At 40.6% G+C, this 19,475-nt stretch overlaps 1 long non-coding RNA gene across 1 annotated transcript; it reads right to left on the bottom strand.

The window, feature by feature from the left end:
* Nucleotides 1–260: 260 nt before the first annotated feature.
* LOC125292480 lies at nt 261–17,278 on the bottom strand. The gene is made up of 3 exons (XR_007193193.1): nt 17,063–17,278; nt 5,702–5,783; nt 261–427 (listed from the first exon to the last, which is right to left on the bottom strand). It is a non-coding gene; the product is annotated as an uncharacterized LOC125292480 (long non-coding RNA).
* Nucleotides 17,279–19,475: the final 2,197 nt, after the last annotated feature.

Raw genomic sequence — 19,475 nt, 5'->3', positions numbered from 1 at the left:
TTGAACAAATATTTGAATCTCATTAATTACTGTGGGGCAAGTATTTATAATAGCTTATAATAAATATAAACTGTTAATTTTCCATTTCACATAAGAACAAACCTTATTAAGCATGGCTATTTTACTGAGGTGTTGTGTTACACTTGTGTTGAATAATGGAATCTAAAATATTTTAGTTATATTTCTACATGTGACGAGTTCAGCTCCACTTCAGCTAAACACAATTAGTGGCATTTTATTAAAAAAAAAGGAAGCTAGAGGCATCATGTGTTCCTCTCGAGGGTGTTGCTGTGACTGGAAGTGGTCTGTCCCCAGAGTGTATGGAGAGGAAGCACGACGTGCTTGTTTTTCCTTTTCCCAGGTGAACTCCAAGGATGTAGCTCTGGAGCCTGGGGACTGGAAAGCCTGTCTCTACAGAATGTTCTGTCTGCAAGGCAAGAATAAAAAAGACCAGACTCAAGGGGTTCGCTCAGCTCCACTCACACACTGCCACACTGCTGTGTGACACCAACAGTAACTCCTGCATAGACGTCACAAGGGTCGTTTAACCTGCATCTACAGGGGACCTTCCCATAGCCTTTCATAAGCCCAGCTGTTAAACAACAACTCTGAGACTGATGCTCCTCTGATCCCACACTTACCATAGGTGGGCCTCTCACCCGGAACGTGATTGTTGTATAAGCCCCCACCCCATGTACCAGTCATTCCATGGTGACTTCAAGTGCTTTGACAGACAACAAGACAATACAATATTTAAATATTTCTTTTGAATAAGAATTGAATGCCTTGATTCAACGCTCAGTCACTACTTGCTAAAATTACCATGCAGACGACGAGTAAGTTTTTTTTTTGCTTCTTATCCAGCAGTGCTTTGTGCTGACGAGTCCATAAACACGTCTGAGGGAAGAGCTGAATATTGAGTTTGGCGTCGACTGAGGTGAGGAAAACCTGGGCCTGAGCTCCAGATGCTCCTGTAGGCAAATGTATTATTAACCTCTCTTCACAGATGCACACACCGTTAATTTCTCATCACCTGTGTGACTCCCATTCACAAAAAGCAGAAGCAAATAAGCCTGTGTTTGGACAGATATGAAACATGCATGCACACCGAAGCAAAAATCATTCATACATAAGCATACAGTCTTTGTTATATCCAAATGTGGTCTAACTTGTGCATGCACAACCACACACTAACTCACACAGAATGACCTCCTTGCACGCGCAAACACACACTGACTCATTCCAGCCATGACTAGCCCACAAATTACAATCTCTGCATCTACCGCACATCAGCTATCCATCAAAGAGATTAGACTTAAGTAATAAATCCACACACGCCGGACAAAAAGGGGTGCCCGTGAGCCTTGGGCTCACAAACATGAGCCACATGGATTCACTCAAAAGACTCCTTAGCGCAACATAAAGTAATTATTTCAATCGCTCCATTCTAAGAGAACGAAACAATTCTTTCAGAGTGGCCCCCCTTTCATTCTCCCACATTAAGGCACTTGTGTTACACACAGCATACCGTGCAAATTCAATTATGGTAATGAGGCATACAGCAAGAGCACTAGCACATCAGCCAGGGTGGTAATTATTCAGAATGTGGTGTTTATGGCTGTGCCCTGGGCGCTCCAGTGCTCCTGTGTTATTTGCCCCCTCCCCCCATCTTCACTTTGCGTCAGCCAGTGCCCAGCCCCACCACCACCATTAGGAGATTGAGCGGCGCACGCGTCACAAAAGGCTATTCGTGACCAGGGCCGAGGGGTCCGTCACCCAGGAAAAGTCACCACGCCGCGAACCCGCGTTGGCTGCCACTCATGCAGAACCTCTCATTACCATGGGTCAGATGCGACGCGTCCTTTCGCGACACTCCCGCCTCCCCCGGCCCTTCCTCGCACCCTCTCGGCCGTGGCCGCCAGCCCCCCGTGTCGCCGGGCTTTTCCCCGACGGCTGACATTTGTGCTGAACTGGAGCAGCAGCTGCTAATAACCAGGGTCATGCACCCCGCCGAATGGCGCGGAACTTGACATTTCCTCCACTGGGCATAATAACCAATCACAGGCTTTCTAATAATAGACGAGGTCCCGACCTACATTATTAAACAGTGCCTCAGCTTTCGTTACTGACAATCGCCTCTTAGAATCTCATGTAAAGGTCTTGTTTATAAAGAGATGAGTGACATAGGGGAGGGAGGAGGAACAGGGAGGTAGAGGAGGAAGTAAAGGGTTGAGAGGTTTGGCAAACACTGACAGAGAGCAAAACATGAATCATATTTTATGAGCTGTTTCTTTCTAAATGAGAAGGCCTGGCATTTACATAAATCTTTAGAGCTATGGTGAATCAGGTCAAAACCTTGAACAGAGACTTTGTTGGCAAGAATCAAATAAAAAAGGGGCTATAATAATTAATCCTGCTGTGGCACTGCCTTTGAAACCTGTTGCAGGAGCTCAAAGTGAAAGACGAGTCCGATGAATAAGTATGAACAACAGTTAAGCCAAGGGCAGTCTGGAGTTCATGCAGAACAGAACAGAGAAGGATTCCATTTCAGATATGCACTGGAGAATGTTACATTTCTAGTGCTACAGGTAGGGCAATTCCTTTGGCGGCTAATCAACAACCAATCCTATTTACCATCAAAAACAAAATCTCAAACAAAGCAACCTTTGGGGGCAAAAACAGACAACAGGCTGCTTAGGGTGGTCCTTATTTTTAATTGTCATGCTCTTGCCCTTTATATAAGAAAATACAGTATGCCAATTTTTATGGCAGTAACATAATAATTACTGGTAGCTCAATAGCTTTAAACTTTCAGATGATTTTCTGTTTGATGATTTTCATAAAAACAGATCATTTGAATTGGTATTGTAACTGGCTAGTAACATTCCAAAACAATCTCCATAAAAGCATCTAATGCACCATATATTCCTGAATCTGTATTTTAGATACATATTTTACATACATATATCAGTTTACTTATTGTAGAAACTAAATCCAAATTAATCCATCCATGACCCGGTTTAGCAGATTTACCTTTCCTGGTTTATTTGATTGGTTCCACCATACTAGAATTAGTTGGATCAAATCTGCCATCTATTAGAATGGAAGATCACTGACGGATCTATCCAGACTGCAAAAAGTCAACACTGGCTACTGAGCATCAGAAATGAGGGATTGTTGAAAACTTTGTGCTTTTTTTTAGATTGTTGTCATTGTTGTCATGTCAGTGTTGCTCTGATTTCAATAAAATGTACCGTAGTTCATTTGCAGCAACTTTTAATATTACTTGCATATCACAATAACGCAGCACAGCTTAACATAGACAATCTTCCACATGATTGAGCTACCTCTAAATATATTTTTTGTCAAAATGTTTGTACATAAGAAACAGTTAAGAGGTTAAGACACTAACATTTTGCAAAAAAAAGGAAACTAAGGAACAAAAAACAACAACTAAGGAACAAAAGGGTTAAGACACTAACATTATTACCCTAATGCTGCTCTACTAAAAAGAAAGGGGAAAAGGTGTTTGATTAGCATGATGGTTACTCTTAGTTGGGTATTTACTGGTTAAAGCCAACAGCATTTTGAAACATTCAGGTGCCCTAACTCTCTGAGCCACAAACTCTATATCTTGTGCATCCTTGTGGAGCTTCCTTATAATAATTCTGTTAGGATTCATTATCGTTGTTTGACATGAGTGATTCCTAGATTAAGTTGTCTATTTAAATAAGGATCACCTTGATTGCTACCTAATGCACAAGACAGATCTGTGCTGATATTTATTCACATTACACAGGATCTGCCACTGAGGAGAAGCTTTAAGGTGCTCATGACCTTGTCAATGTTAGTGGGCATTACAGGAGTGACAGGAGTGACAGTGCATGTCCAACATGTTTACATGATGAATGCATCCCTTTGGGTAGGAAAAAAAAACTATGATAGATTATTTATAATAACACTTGTTAACATGCAAAATTACTAATTTCACGCAAGACACTGAAAACCACACAAACCAATTTGACCTACTGACCTTGGTAGAAATGCATCAACACATCCACAAAACCGAACACAAATGCATGCCTAAGCACCACATTTCCCCAAACACTTTCCGACAAGCACGGCCTCCTCTTCCAGCACTTTCGAAAAGGTTAACAAGTCCTCTGCCCTCATCAATATTCAGTGCTTGGGCCAGCCCCTTAGATTAAACTCATCTGTCACTCACTGACCCAAGGGAGGAAGTGGGGGATTTGGGAACAAATCACTCAATCAAAGCCTCAAACACACATGCTGAAACGCTCACATATTACGCACAAACACACACAGGAGACACACAGGCATTAACCCACTCCCACAGAAATACTTTGGAGGCACAAACAAAACACAAACAAACTTTGCACACCCGCCTTCTCGGGCTCGCATTCATGAGGGGAGGGGACGGTGGAGATGCGGTTATCAGAGCTGCTGCAGGTGTGTGGGGGGTGGATTAATAGGGCAGCCATTTTGAGCTCATCTGAGCAGCTCGCAAGGCAAATTGTTCTGTATAACTCATAAGTGACACTAATACAGCACACAGCCCCATGAATCACTCTTTCGCTAAAGCTGGGAGGCCTCTCTCCGCTTGGCCCTTTAAACATCCTTCTTCCCCGAACCCCAATTCCACTCATCTCCTCGGAGGCAGAGCTGACCCTACTTCCTCAACCAGAGCTAGAGGAGTGCAAAGCCCATGGATGTCCTGAGCAAAGCCACAAAGCCTGGATGTGTTTGAAGCCTACCAGTATGCGCAGTCATGTTCGCCTATGAAAACAGACTGGTTGTGGATGTTAGACTGCTAAGGATATTCAGTCATTTGAGACTTGCTATCTATTCAAGTCCCATCAGGGATAAACAGACAGTTTGATGAAAATCACAGTAAAATACAAACAAAACCGTGTGATTTTATCATTTCCCATATTTTCCTGAGGTGATGTGCACAGAAATGAGAGCGGACATAATAACAGTCACACGGCTGTCTGCACAGTGTCACTTGATTGACACAATAGTATTCACCCATCTCATGTTACCATGCAATCAGTGTATCATGCGATACTAATAGTTGTGCATTGTCTTGACATCCGTTGACAAGTGCTGTCATATTAAATCTGTTCTCAACAGGCCAAAGTAAAGATTAACATGTGTCACTAATGCCTTTGGGAGATCACAGAAGAGCAGACCGACGGCCGTTCTTTGGTCTGGTTAAATGGATCAAACTTTGATGGCATATTTATTCATGTTGGGTGTAAAATACTTATTATTATGCTTCATGATGATATCATAGGAAGACGCTAACCTTTTGGGAAAATGGCTTATTTGCCGTCTGCCCCAGAGTTAGAGAAAAGGCTAACTGATGTGTAACCAACTTCCTGTGAATTATACTGAGCTAGGCTAATAGTGTCAGACTGGGTTATTGTATTGGTTTTTACTGCTATGTAATGCTACTGGGATGCATTGGTAACTTAGCAACAATACTAAGGCAGGATATTACTTGTTTATGCCTCTTTGTTCCTCTCCTGTCTTGTTGACATCAGGGACCATGTTGGAAATAAGGATTCTCACTTTAGTATGTCATCCCTTGGTGTCTTTTGTGTCCATTTAATGAATCTATCAATCAACCACAATTTAAAAATAACAGTTTCCTTGTAAACACTTGGGGTTGGCTTACCTACAGCTGAATCCACAGATGTCCCACGTGAATACCGCACACTGCTGTTTTTCACCATACATCCTCATCCAAACAAAGAAACCTGTGATTTTAAGGTGAAGACAGAAATTACAGCCATGTCAAATAAGCCAATTTCTCTTATGTGGAAAGGAGCTAACAGCCATTCATTTTCTGCATGTCAATGCCATTTGTCATAATCATTTGTAATTGCTATGCTTTATACCCAGAGATACATTACTCCTTTCAAATTTCAAAATGAAACAGCAGTGTTTTCACATCTTTTATGTTGTCACATTGAATGGCACATCTGAATGCATGATTGAATAGATGACATTAAATGCTGAGACCAAATATTCCATTTTCAAGCTGTATTCTTCTCCAACAACTCCTACAGGATGCAAACAATTATGGACGCCACTGAGAAGAAAACAGGGGCACAGGACACAGAAAGTATCCATCTCACACCCAGACAAATCACTGCTGTTAGGGTCCATGAATCTAGACTCGTCCCCTACTGTGCTAGCAGCGCTGCTTAGTGTGTCTGGTCAGGATAACGCACGAGGAGGAGGACAAGATATCTGAACAGCTGAAACATAACATTCAACACTGAGCCCTTGGCACAGCCCTTTAGCAGTTAGGGTTTAATGAATGATGATGAGGTGTTCCACACCCACAGGTCATAACAGCGCTACTATAAATACATCTCTCTCTCTCTCTCTCTCACGTCCCCTCTCTCTCTGTCTCCAACTGTTTGTGTCTGACCTGTGTTTTCTGGCTTAAGTAACTCGTTAAAGTGCATCATTTTGGCCTCTCTGTGTTCCTGTAATTGAGAACATCGGTATTGATTCCCCATCTGGCGTCTGGATATCTGGGCCTGTTGGTGGTCTGGCGGGGGTGAGGCGTGTTGAATGGATTTCTCACACACACACACACACACACACACACACACACACACACACACACATATGTTTCTACAGTTTACATCTACTAATGGAGGAGGCCCATGGCTTTTATTTCAAATGAACAGATTGTCTTTTATTCTTTTAAAACCTGCCTCTGCATTTCAGGCTTACAAAATTAGCCATGCACACACAGCTAATCTCCGTCAAATTCTTAACAAATTTAAAATCAAAACAAATTTTCAGAGATTACATTAACCTTCCAGTGGCATCATGTCAAAACATTCTGCAGTCTGGGGTCTGCATAGTAGAAAATGCATTGGTAAAATGACATGCACCAGCAAATAAAACAAAAACTATGATTACACAAGCATCTGGTTTATGAAAGCTGATCAATTCTAGCTATTCCAACAGGCTGCTAACCCACAGTAGGCTACAGTGGGTTGCAAAAGTACTCAACCCCCTTGAAATTCATCACCATTTTCACATTTAAAAATATACTTAAACATATTTGCCCGATCACATTTGTATTTAACCCCCAGTGATTTTTAGTTCCTGATGACAAATTATCCACAAATAAAAATATATAGATATAGTTATAAATTGTATATTGTTGTAAATATGTAGTTGAATTGTCTGATCATTGCTGTGTTGTCTGTCAGGTCCTGGTCATTTGCTAGTAAAGCACTTTGGTATATATATACTCTTTTGATTCTGTGAGGGTCAAATGTTGTTGTTTTTAAAGTGCTTTATAAATAAACCTGATTTGACTTGACATATTGTACAGAGGTGCCACTTATTTGATCATAAAGTATTATGATTAGATGCTACCAATTAATAATTAAAGAAATAATCTCTCTCTGCTGGACATAAAAATCACTCCATCCAACAGTCATCTGCCAAGTTGTGAAATAACAGAAGAAAGGAAGACTAAAGAGACAGTGACTCAACTGATAATAAGTAAAATACTGAATATATTCCTGAAACTACAGGAATATATTCCAAGTGACTTCTTTGGTTCAATTGAGCAGCACTGGACCCACACAAATAAAGTGGAAATTGCATCACCCCACCCAGATGCTGTATAAAAAAGGCTGACCACCAAACCCAGTGTCAGAGGATGGTGGTCACATGACACTTAAATTAAGCTTTTTGGCCAATCCTCAAAGCACTGGGCCTACATGTTCTGTAAATCCACCACTGACAAAGACTCAAGAAACACCAGTAGTAACATCATTCTGTGGGGATATTTCTCAACTTTGGGAACTTGGAAACCTTTTAGAATTAAAGGGATAATGAACAGAGATAGATCAATTTTACACATATCTAAAGCCTGTTGTAATCAGTTGTAAAAAATGAAGGCTTGAAGGTTTTGCACACTAGTAGGATAATTACCTCAGGCAATAAGCTATATAGCAACACTGGAGACAAAAACAGTAAAGGGAATATTCTAAAACGACCCTGATCAAAAGACTCTATGTAATGTATTGCCTCACATCAAATACATTTTGGTTGTTATTATACTAAAGTGTTTTTTTTACTTACTGTATGCAAACATGGTATTGAATACTTTTGCAAGCCACTGCACATTATTAAAAAGAAATGATTCCATCCATTACCAAGCCAACGTCTGTGATATTAGCTAAGCCCAAGATTGAGTGCATATTCCCCTGGCTTTGCTTGTTAGAGTGACAGGATTTTTTATATTTCATCGTAGTGATGTGCAAGGGGAAGCAAAGGCAGTGATTCCACCAATCATGTGCAAGTAAGAGCATGTCATCATTTGTAAGTCAGAGTGTTTCCATAATGACAGGCTTGCAATCCATAGCTCTTCTGGACAACACCTCCATATGGACAAACTGCCTCCATTAGTACTGTTGCTTGTCTTGCAATGTACACTGTCATCACTGTTACTAAGGGATGGAAGAGGGCAGAACATCCATGCTGTAATGTAAGCTCCTATGTGTCAACCCAGTGTGGAAAAAAATGTTAGATGACGAATTTGTTGATAAACAGCCCAACCGGTCTATGTTTTAAGCCTAACATGATCACTTAGAGGCTGATCAGTTCCACATGCTTAAGTCCATTCAGAGGATCTGGTCTGTGGGTTATTAGAGACATTTGTCTCTGAAAGTGTTTACTGGATGGCTTTCATGGTAGCGCCACCTCAGCAACAAAGCCTAAACACAGGCCTTTTATGCTAATTCACTCGCTCGATTCCTGGAATAGAAAGGTGCATTTACACCTCATTCCACCAAGACCACACTTCAACATGGATTTGAGAGCCATGATGATGATGAACATTTTTTTTATTGATCTAATGCATTATGTCATGTCTAAAAGCTTCACTGATGGTATATTTGTTGTGCTGTAGGTAAGGCACTTTTTGCTGTCTTTAAAAAAAAAAGGCTGTTATTATGATCACTGAACTGTCATAAAAGCACTAAGGCTTTTTCTCCCTCTCCTGTTCCAGAGAAACAGAAAGCTGTTGATGGGTATTAAAACAAGAGTGCAAAATGTATGTGAGGGCCCCTATTTCATCGCTCACGCAGCTGCATGACAACTAGAAAAATTTCGATCAGCAAACTTTCTCTCGCCGGCCTTGTCTTGTTCCTCGCTGTCCTTCTTCTCATTTAGCTGAAAGGGAATATGGACCGTTAAATATAGATTCCCTTGATGAGTGTGTCCTCCGACCAGAGCAATATCTCTGGCACTCGTATTACTGCAACTCTCGCTCTCGTTCTGATCTTGAATCAAAGCGCTGACGGCTCCTTCCTCCCCCTGTGGTCAGAGTGCTGCCGTTCACCTCAGGCAGGGCTACAATCAGATTGATGAGGAGGCTTCTGTTGCCTCATTAAAAGAAGCCGAGCGATGTGTGTAAGCCAACCCAAGACAGTAGGGATTCATCATCCCCACGATGAACTGCTCGAAGGTCCCGTGGTTTCAAGTGGTTTTGCAGTGGATGAGTATGTAGTGGGGGAAAATGATACCAACTATGGGCTATATTAGGGATTTTGGCCAACACTGGAAGTTTGGGGTTCCTTTGTGTAAATGTGCCTGGTGCCTGAATGCTGAGCGTGGTGTAGCTTGCTTGGTTAGTGCTGGCACATCCGAGAGCTTAATTAAAAAGTGAAAAGAATGGAGCTCCTCACCCCCCACAAATAGACCATGAACATGAAATCACATTACCCACAGTGCTTTTGAAAGTCATCACAGATCCACAGCCCTCCTGAGCGAGCTAATCACCCTTTCTCTGCTTTACAGAAATAGACCCACAATATCATAACGACTTAAGAGAAACATAGTAATGTTTCTCTTAAAAGTTTATGTTTCAGATAATTGGATAAATATTCAAAATGTAACAGGTCATTGCTTCGCTAGAGAAAAAAAAAGAAAAAATGTTTTTTTTTTAAATGAAAATGAGTGCCATAATTAAATTGTTCCTTCGAAGCTACAACCCCTTAATACACAAAGATAAGATGTCAATTTCCCTTGAACTGAGCCAAATTATCTAAAGGCTACACAGAGAGTCAGCCCACACAAGCTCACTAGCTGGTCCATATAGCCTCAGTAAGGAAACATCTCTCAGGATACATCTCTGGTCATGGTGCACAGATCCTGAAACCACCCTCCGACAAATGACACCACTGTCCTGCAGCTACCCTCTGGACAAATCAAACCATACATGCTACAGGTCTTGTACAGTAAGGGATTGGGGTGAGAATGGGGGGGCAGTACACAAGCATGACACTGGACTCAGGCATGGGCTAACAATGAATTGCATTCAGCACAGAATGTGTTTACCACATTTCTTCATAGTTCAGACATAGCAGAGAGGCACTCTTCCATGTTACAGCCTACTGAAATCTTCCCACCACCCACTGCAAACTTGCTTCAGCTTTACAGATCATCTATCATGCTCTCAAAACAAGAAGGTGACAGGAGGTCAAGGTTACCAGTGGCTACACTCATGAAACTTTAACACCCTTTAACAAATGTGTCTGGTCGTCTGTGTTAAATCTCTGCCAAGATTAGGTCATTTATAACATCAATAATTCAGCAATCATTCTGAGAGAATGGTGGTGCACGGTTGTCTAAACTTAAAGGATTACCTGTATGCATTCTGTGCCGAAAGCTGAGAAACTATCAGTTATTTTGATGGCTGGATGAACTAGAGTAAAGGATGCTTTTTACCTCTGATGATTACTTTACCAATTGCAAAAAGAAATTAAGAGACGATGGCATAATGACATGTAATGTATTGGCACAAATACATATAGGCCTAAGCCCCATTAACACATGAAGTGAAACCCAGGTTTCAAGTGGTAATTTAACAATAGGGTCCAACATGTGAATGAAGTCGACCCACTGAACTTGAATGGGCAATCATTAGAATCAGCACTTGAATCAGCAATCACTGCGACCTACTGTAGTATGATACACAGGTTTCTTCTTGCTTGACTAGTGTGAAAACAAGTCAATTGATTAGAGCTTAGAGCACAGCCTCAAGAGAATGGGTTGATGCTCGAGCAGTCCCTAAGGCCAGCTCATAAGCACACTAACTACCACTGGTTAAGAGATAGCTAGAGAACCAGCCTTTTGACTAAATCCATTGCATTTTTAACCCTTAAAGGAGTACCGTCACACCGGTGTGATGGGAATGTTGGGAAATGAACGTTCTAAAGAATATCTGGGTTCAATGAATTCAACATAGAATTTTAGAACCTTCAATTGTTGCGGAACTTAGAATGTTCAAAAACCTACACCTTTAAAGGAGCGATTTGTAGGATTGTTACCGAACGTTCTGTAGTCCAGAATCAAAACACTGGTGAACAGGCCCGTCACTAGAAGGCAAGCAAACCAAGCAATTGCTTGGGGCCCGGAGCTGGCCAGGGGCCCCAAGACTACGACTGGTTAAGAATAAAATGCAACGACAAACTGTGAGCGCCCCTTTGATAGTCAATGCAGTAAAGTGCAACGACACTGTTACCGGCAATACCGGGATCCCCCTCAAGGGGGCCCCTCTCAGTAGTCGCTGACAGCAACCAGCCAGCCAGGTTCGTGATCTCTGCTGCAAATATCTGAAAATATAAAACCTCGGCAGTCATAATGAAGCGGAGTTATGCGTCCGGAAGCCAGAAAAGAAAGAAGAGAAAGGACGAGGGTGACAAGAAAAAACAAGATAGTGGTAAGTGATAAATTACACTGGATAAAATAGCTCTACTTGTCTTGTACAAATGGTGTAATGTCGCAGCAGGAAGGCTAGCCTAGCAAAAAATGTTTATGTTAACTACCTGCCTGACGGCCCATGCTTGTAACAAACTAGAACAGTTAGCGCATTATACTGTAATATGTTTATTAACGGGATAAGGAAGACGCAAATCTGTTCCAGAATCACTGTTTATCGTATTTAATGACATAACATTGCTATAGCTTTGTAATAGGTTTTGATGAAAGTGGCATAGCTTCTCTGCTATACTAACTATTCGACCGTGATAATCTATTTACCAAATGGGGGTTAGGAAAACCACACAATAAATTCTGTGCATCAAAGCAGACTAGAACATTCATGTCTAGAAGTATTCATGCACGGCAGCTGTTTACTGTCTTTAAAGCATCAGGTGCGTCTGTCTAATTCTCAAACAGCAGAATGCTTAAATGCTATGTTAAGCTACAAGTAGGCCTAGGTCAATGTATAACATTAGCTTGGGATGTTTTTACAGTAAGCATTGGTAGTTGTGAAAGCAGCTGCATCCCTTCTAAATATCAAAATATGGAAATGCTAACATATCGTTTCTTTCTCCCTCAAAGTGCTTTGCTTAAATTTCTCAGCCCTCAGGCTCTTCCTAAGGATACCTCCACTGATCAAGGTAGAGTGAATTTCTCTCACTGAGCTGAGCTGTTAATGACCTTTTCCAATATGCCAACAGTGAAATGGTCAAACGTACTTCACAGGTCATTTTAGATTTTATTTCAATTATTTTCCCAGGTACACCGTCAACTTCATCCTCCATTCATGAGGAAGAAGCTGACATTGGATTTTATGGTACGGTGGTGTTTTTGCAAATGTTCAAAATGTTCAAAACTAATGCACAGTATATATATGCAACAGCAGTATTTGCACTGTCAACATTTTTTATTTATATAAAGTGTGGGTGAACTTAAAATGTATATGGGGGTCTCTATGTCCATTTTGCTTGGGGCCCCCAAATTCCTTGAAACGGCCCTGCTGGTGAACGTTCTCAAGACTAACTAGACGCGAGCCACTTCTGGGTTGCCAGATGTAATGCAGACTTAGTTAACGTTATATGACCTGCAGCTGCTCGGAAACAGTGAAAACAAAAAATACCTCTCTAACCAACGTAACATATTTAGCTAAGTGTTACACTAGCGATGCAGATGAAGTTTAGCCTAGGCTACCTGTCGTGGAGAAATACGGCCAGCTCTGCGCCAGACTTTATATTCTTCGTTTAACGAAGACGTCGCCATCTCAGGAAGCTCCTCCAATGTCCACTTAATTGGTTTCTTGTTTTAATTTTGGAAATTTGCCTGCTTCTCGTTGGTTACTGCAACTGACAGCTTTTGACAGTTGGCCTTTGCTAATTTGGCAACCCAAATAGGGGGACGTGCCAGCCCATTATTAATATGCTATTCTAGAATTAATCGTTCAAAACATAAACGAAAATTCCAAGAGATTCCGCCCCGTAACTCATTTTTTTCACTGGTTTCACAGGGTTTTACAGGTTATAGTAATGTTGTCAAATAAGCCATTACTTCAATTCATCGTGTTTCCTTACTCTCTGACGACATATGGTTTGGAATGGTTGCATTATACAATGGTTTATTTTCCATTATTTCCTACATACTGGTCCTTTAAGGGCTAAAGAATGCCTTTTGCAGTTGCAAGGCCAATATTTCAGAACAAAGCTACAGAAGTCTGTCACATACAAACCCCCACAAAGGAAATGCCTTACCCCACAGAGGGCCAGGCCAAACTAATTATCATACTGTACTGGTTACCTCTGAAATCACTGTCTATCTCTGTAAATGTGTGTTGTTAGAATAATGCATTCATGTTTGGTCTTGAATTACAGTGCATGAAAATGCACTGTTCTGTTATCCGAAGTCTTCTTCTTCTTCTTCTTCTTCTTCTTCTTCTTCTTCTTCTTCCCACCAAATGTCTGCGTCTAATTCAGCTTTAACCGTTTAACGTAGAAACTTCGTTCAAACTTTGCAACGTAGGTCTTGAAAAGGACACGTGGGGAATGTATTTTTCACTTTTGTAAACTTTATACTTTTTGAGATATTAATAAAAAACAAGCTTATTTTTTAGACTTTGCATTAGCACTATGACATCACAATGGACTAATTAACTTGATTTGCACCTGTATCAACTTCCAGCTGCTCACTATTAGGACCCATCAAAGGGCCAGTTAAACTGATTGCACCTGTATCAACTGCTTTCTGCTTAACTAGCCCAACTCTCTCTGTGTCTCTCCATTCTACAAGGATATAAGGCACATTCCATCCATTCATCCTCTTCAAACCATTCACTCATCCACCCATTAAACTATCCATCAACATCCATTGAACAATCTGCCTATCAACATCCATTCAACTTTCTGTCTATCAACATCCATTACACTATCTACATTCAACTTTTAAACTATATACTCTGTCTCAGGCTTTAAGCATACAATCTGGCTCTCTTAAGACTACTATTTCCTCTGCCCACAACTGTTTCAAAATAAATGTCCTCACTACAATAATTCACTATTACTGTAAATAATTTAACTATTAAAACTACTCAACTATTTAACTGTTCAGCCATTTCAACTGTCAGTTGTTATCACTCCTGCCAACTGTTTCCAAATAAAAGTTTGTTTGGCATTTTATGTTAATATACAGTATGTTTATATTTTCATGCACTGGTAATTTCCTCGAAATTACATTTTCTAGTTAATACTTGTAATGTGGGCAACAGTCTGATCATGGTTTCATTCTAATTTAATGTATCTGTGCATAGTTGTGGACTAAGAAATACACTGTAGTCTACAGGTAAACCTCACACCTATGCTTTCACACCAAGTGACCAATGATCTACAAGCGAGTTGAGAGAGTCCTGAATATTCAAATGTGTTGTGGTTAAATTAGGGTGGCTCTTGGAGCTCGCTCTCTTCTTTTCCATCTTGGTTCTTCTCTTCGGGCCATTTTCTTCTGCCTCTCTCTCTTTCTCTCCCTCTCATTGTCTCCCTCTCTCTCGCCCTCTTCCTCTCTCTCTCTCTCTCCCTCTCCCTCCCTCTGTTATACTGTTTTACCTGGTGTATCTGTTAGTCTTAACTTGTTAATTTGTTAAGTTTACCTCTGTGAGTTGGTTAAGTTTCCTTTGTTACTGTTTGCTACTTTGTTACTTTACTTTGTTACAGTAGACTATGTGAGTTTACTTTTACATTCAACTGAAGTGATATTGACGCATATCTGTAATTCTCTTAGTATGCCATGCCATGCTCTGCCATAGCTGATGAACTAGTTACTTTGTAACTGATTCAAGATACAAATTATTAATTAAATGGAGTCAGATTAAACTGTAACTGTAAACTGTAACTAGAAAAGCTTTTCCTGAAGGAAATACAGTGCATGAACATGCAAAAAATATGATGTAAAATATCATACAGAGTAAAAACAAATAATGCAGATATAGTTGCAATAGTGTTGCTAGGGTACATATGTTGGTTGTTATGCCAAATTAAGTGGATGCTATGCTGGTTGCTTAAGTAATCCTGTTGGTTGCTATGGTGGTTGCTAGGTTGAAGTTGTGGTGGTTGCTAGGCTGTTGCTAGGGTATTTGACATGGTTGCTAGGCTGTTGCTAGGGTACTTGAGGTGGTTCCTAGGCTGTTGCTAGGGTAGTAATGGTGGTTGCTAGGGTAGTTGAGGTGGTTGGTATGCTGGTTGCTAGGTTAAACTCATTGGTTGTTATGTTGGTTGCTAGGTTGTAACTATGGAAATGGTTGCTAGGCTGTTGCTAGGGTATTTGATATGGTTACTAGGGTACTTGAGGTGGTTGCTAGGCTGTTGCTAGGTTAGTTGTGGTGGTTGCTATGCTGGTTGCTAGGTTAAACTCCTTGGTTGCTATGTTGGTTGTTAGGTTGTAACTGTGGAAGTGGTTGCTATGCTGTTGCTAGGGTGTTTGACATGGTTACTAGGCTGTTGCTATGGTATTTGACATGGTTGCTAGGCTGTTGCTAGGGTATTTGAGGTGGTTGCTAGGCTGTTGCTCAGTTAGTTGTGGTGGTTGATATGCTGGTTGCTAGGTTGTAACTGTGGAAGTGGTTGCTTGGCTGTTGCTAGGGTATTTGGCATGGTTGCTAGGTTGTTGCTTGGGTACTTGAGGTGGTTGCTATATTGGTTGCCAGGTAGATGAGGTTTAATATAGTTGGAATGACTGAAGAGTTAAATAGGCAGATAGTTTAAACGGTTAAATTATTTGCTAGGTAGAAGAGGTTTAATAGAGTTGGGATGACTGAACTAGGTAGATGAGGTTAAATACAGTATAGTTGGAATGACTGAACAGTTAAATAGGTGGATAGTTTAAAAGGTTAAATTGTTTGCTAGGTAGATGAGGTTTAATATAGTGGAATGACTGAACAGTTGAATGACTGAACAGTTAAATAGGTGGATAGTTTACATGGTTAAATTATTTGCTCGGTAGATGAGGTTTAATATAGTTGGAATGACTGAACAGTTAAATAGGTGGATAGTTTACATGGTTAAATTATTTGCTAGGTAGATGAGGTTTAATATAGTTGGAATGACTGAACAGTTAAATAGGTGGATAGTTTAAATGGTTAAATTATTTAATAAGGAATTATTGTAGCAAGGACTTGAAACAGTTGTGGACAGAGGAAACAGTTGAACAGAATGTGTAGTCTTAATAGAATGAGACTGTATGCTTAAAGCCTGAGAACCTACGTAACATAGTTTGAATTAAGTTTCTATGTTAAAAGGTTGAAGCCGCATTAATTGCGTTAGAAGAAGAAGAAGAAACCTAGGAAGAACAGTACAGTGCATTTTCATGCACTGTAATAAGAAGACTTGGAAGAACAGTATAGTGCATTTTCATGCACTATAATAAGAATAAAATACCTAGGAAGAACAGTAGAGTGCATTTCCATGCACTGTAATAATAACATTACCATTTAACTCTTCACTCTTTACCTGTCCATTGTTCACACACGCGATAAACAGTAGAACGGCCCAACGTACTTCTTACCTACGCTGTAGGCCTGCTCTCTCTCTCAAGTGAGGATGGCCCGACGTGTCTCCATGTTTGGGGCTATTTTCTTCCTTTCAGTTCATAGCCAAGATAATACACCTGACCTTGTACTCTCGCAAGGTTGCAAAGACGCAAACCTGTTAAATTAGTCTGGTATCACTGTTATGTCCGTTCAGGACGCACTTACATGTATCTGTGTTCGCTTGGTAACGCCTTGCTGCATGTTGAGTATGCAGCTGTTTTTGTTTGAAATTGTCAGTTTCGGTTTGTTGAAAGTAAAGTGAGTTGCGTGCATAAACCTCTCCTCCAGTGTCCTTTTTATACACAACATTTGGCGACGAGGATGGCTGAATTTTCTCTTCCTCCTCCACCTCCTTTCCTCACACTTCCCGGTGAGCCTACAATTCCGTGGAATCGCTGGCATCAGTCTTTTGAAACCAGGGCCGTTTCAAGGAATTTGGGGGCCCCAAGCAAAATGGACATGGAGGCCCCCACCCACCCACCGCACGCAAAGCCTACAGGAACCACAGCATAGCCATACAGTTTAAATTCACCCACACTTTATATAAATAAAAAATGTTGACAGTGCAAATACTGCTGTTGCATATATATGCTGTGCATTAGTTTTGAACATTTTGAACATTTGCAAAAACACCACCGTACCATAAAATCCAATGTCAGCTTCTTGTTCATGAATGGAGGATGAAGTTGATGGTGTACCTGGGAAAATAATTGAAAAAAAAATCTGAGATTACCTGTGAAGTGCGTTTGACCATTTCACTGTTAGTATATGGGAAATTGTCATTAACAGCTCAGCGAGAGAAATTCACTCTACCTTAATCAGTGGAGGTATCCTTAGGAAGAGCCTGAGGGCTGAGAATTTTAAGCAAAGCACCTTGAGGGAGAAAGAAAAGATATGTTAGCATTTCCACATTTTGATATTGAGAAGGGATGCAGCTGCTTTCACAACTACCAATGCTTACTGTAAAAACATCCCAAGCTAATGTTATACATTGACCCAGGCCTACTTGTATCTTAACATAGCATTTAAGCATTCTGCTGTTTGAGAATTAAACAGACGCACCTGATGCTTTAAAGACAGTAAACAGCTGGCGTGCATGAATACTGCTAGACATAAATGTTCCATCTGCTTTGATGCACGGAATTTATTGTGTGGTTTTCCTAACCCCCATTTTGGTAAATAGATTATCAGGTCGATTAGTAGCCTATAGCAGAGAAGCTATGCCACCTTCATCAAAACCTATTACAAAGCTATAGCAATGTTATGTCATTAAATACGATAAACAGTGATTCTGGAACAGATCTGCGTCTTCCTTATCCCGTTAATAAACATATTACAGTATGTAACCATATTCCGTCTGTTCGAAAAAAAAAGTTGCGCTAACTGTTCTAGTTTGTTACAAGCAGCATGGGCCGTCAGGCAGGTAGTTAACATAAAAAATGTTTTTGCTACGCTAGCCTTCCTGCTGCGACATTACACCATTTGTACAAGACAAGTAGAGCTATTTTATCCAGTGTAATTTATCACTTACCACTATCTTGTTTTTTCTTGTCATCCTCTTCCTTTCTCTTCTTTCTTTTCTGGCTTCCGGACGCATAACTCCTCTTCATTATGACTGCGAGGTTTTATATTTTCCCGGCAGCAGAGATCACAAACTTGGCTGGCTGGCTGCTGCCAGCAACTACTAAGAGGGGCCCCCTTGAGGGGGATCCCGGTATTGCCGGTAACAGTCGTTGCACTTTACTGCATTGACTATCAAAGGGGCGCTCACAGTTTGTCGTTGCATTTTATTCTTAACCGATCGTTGTCTTGGGGCCCAGGGGCGGAGCCAGACATTGTAAACATTCGGGGCTTAGCCCATTTAATTTTTTTTAAATAACCCCCTAACTACATAGTTCTCAGTAAAAATGTCAAGTTTTTTTTTGCCTGAAATTGCACTGTGCCTATTTACAAGGGCATTGTTCCCACCTCTTTTGGGGTCAACCATCAAGTGCTGGACCTCTATAGAAAGCTGAGAACCTGTAGCTTTCGTAGGAAGCAGTCAAGATAACTGTATGATGTACTGACAAAGAGCTACAGAGGCTAGAATATAGTTTTTTCTTTCTGCCGGATTACAAGCATCTCTGAACTGACCACATTTCAGCCCTCTAGGTCACTTGATATCCCTTAGAAACACAACTAAGCCCTAGCAACCAGCTGTGTGCAAAAGTTGATCAATATAGAATGAAAATATGAGTGCTTTAGACTATTTTATTAGATTATTTGCCAAGGTATGCCCATGCGTTTTGTAAAATGCCTATGGATACTCCCCATAGGACTTTTTGTTATCCAAAATGCATACTGACAATCCAATGCACATGAACCCCTTTGTGTAGAAGCATAATCCTGGTCTCAAATGAAAGGTAACACTTTGAGGTTTCTTGTGGACTATTTAGATTGTATGTCAGGTGTTCTGATATAGACTGACTACACAAAATATGGAATAATTACAAAAAAAGTCTCTATTTTTGCATTTACTTTGTTGGTTCAATGAGTGTGTATAAGATGGACTATACATCTGTACAACTAATATTGGATA

Source organism: Alosa alosa, chromosome 3 (genome assembly GCF_017589495.1).
Source record: "Alosa alosa isolate M-15738 ecotype Scorff River chromosome 3, AALO_Geno_1.1, whole genome shotgun sequence".
NCBI classification, from domain to species: Eukaryota; Metazoa; Chordata; class Actinopteri; order Clupeiformes; family Clupeidae; genus Alosa; species Alosa alosa.
Note: the sequence above shows the minus strand (reverse complement) of the source record. Positions and strands in the feature narration are given on the sequence as shown.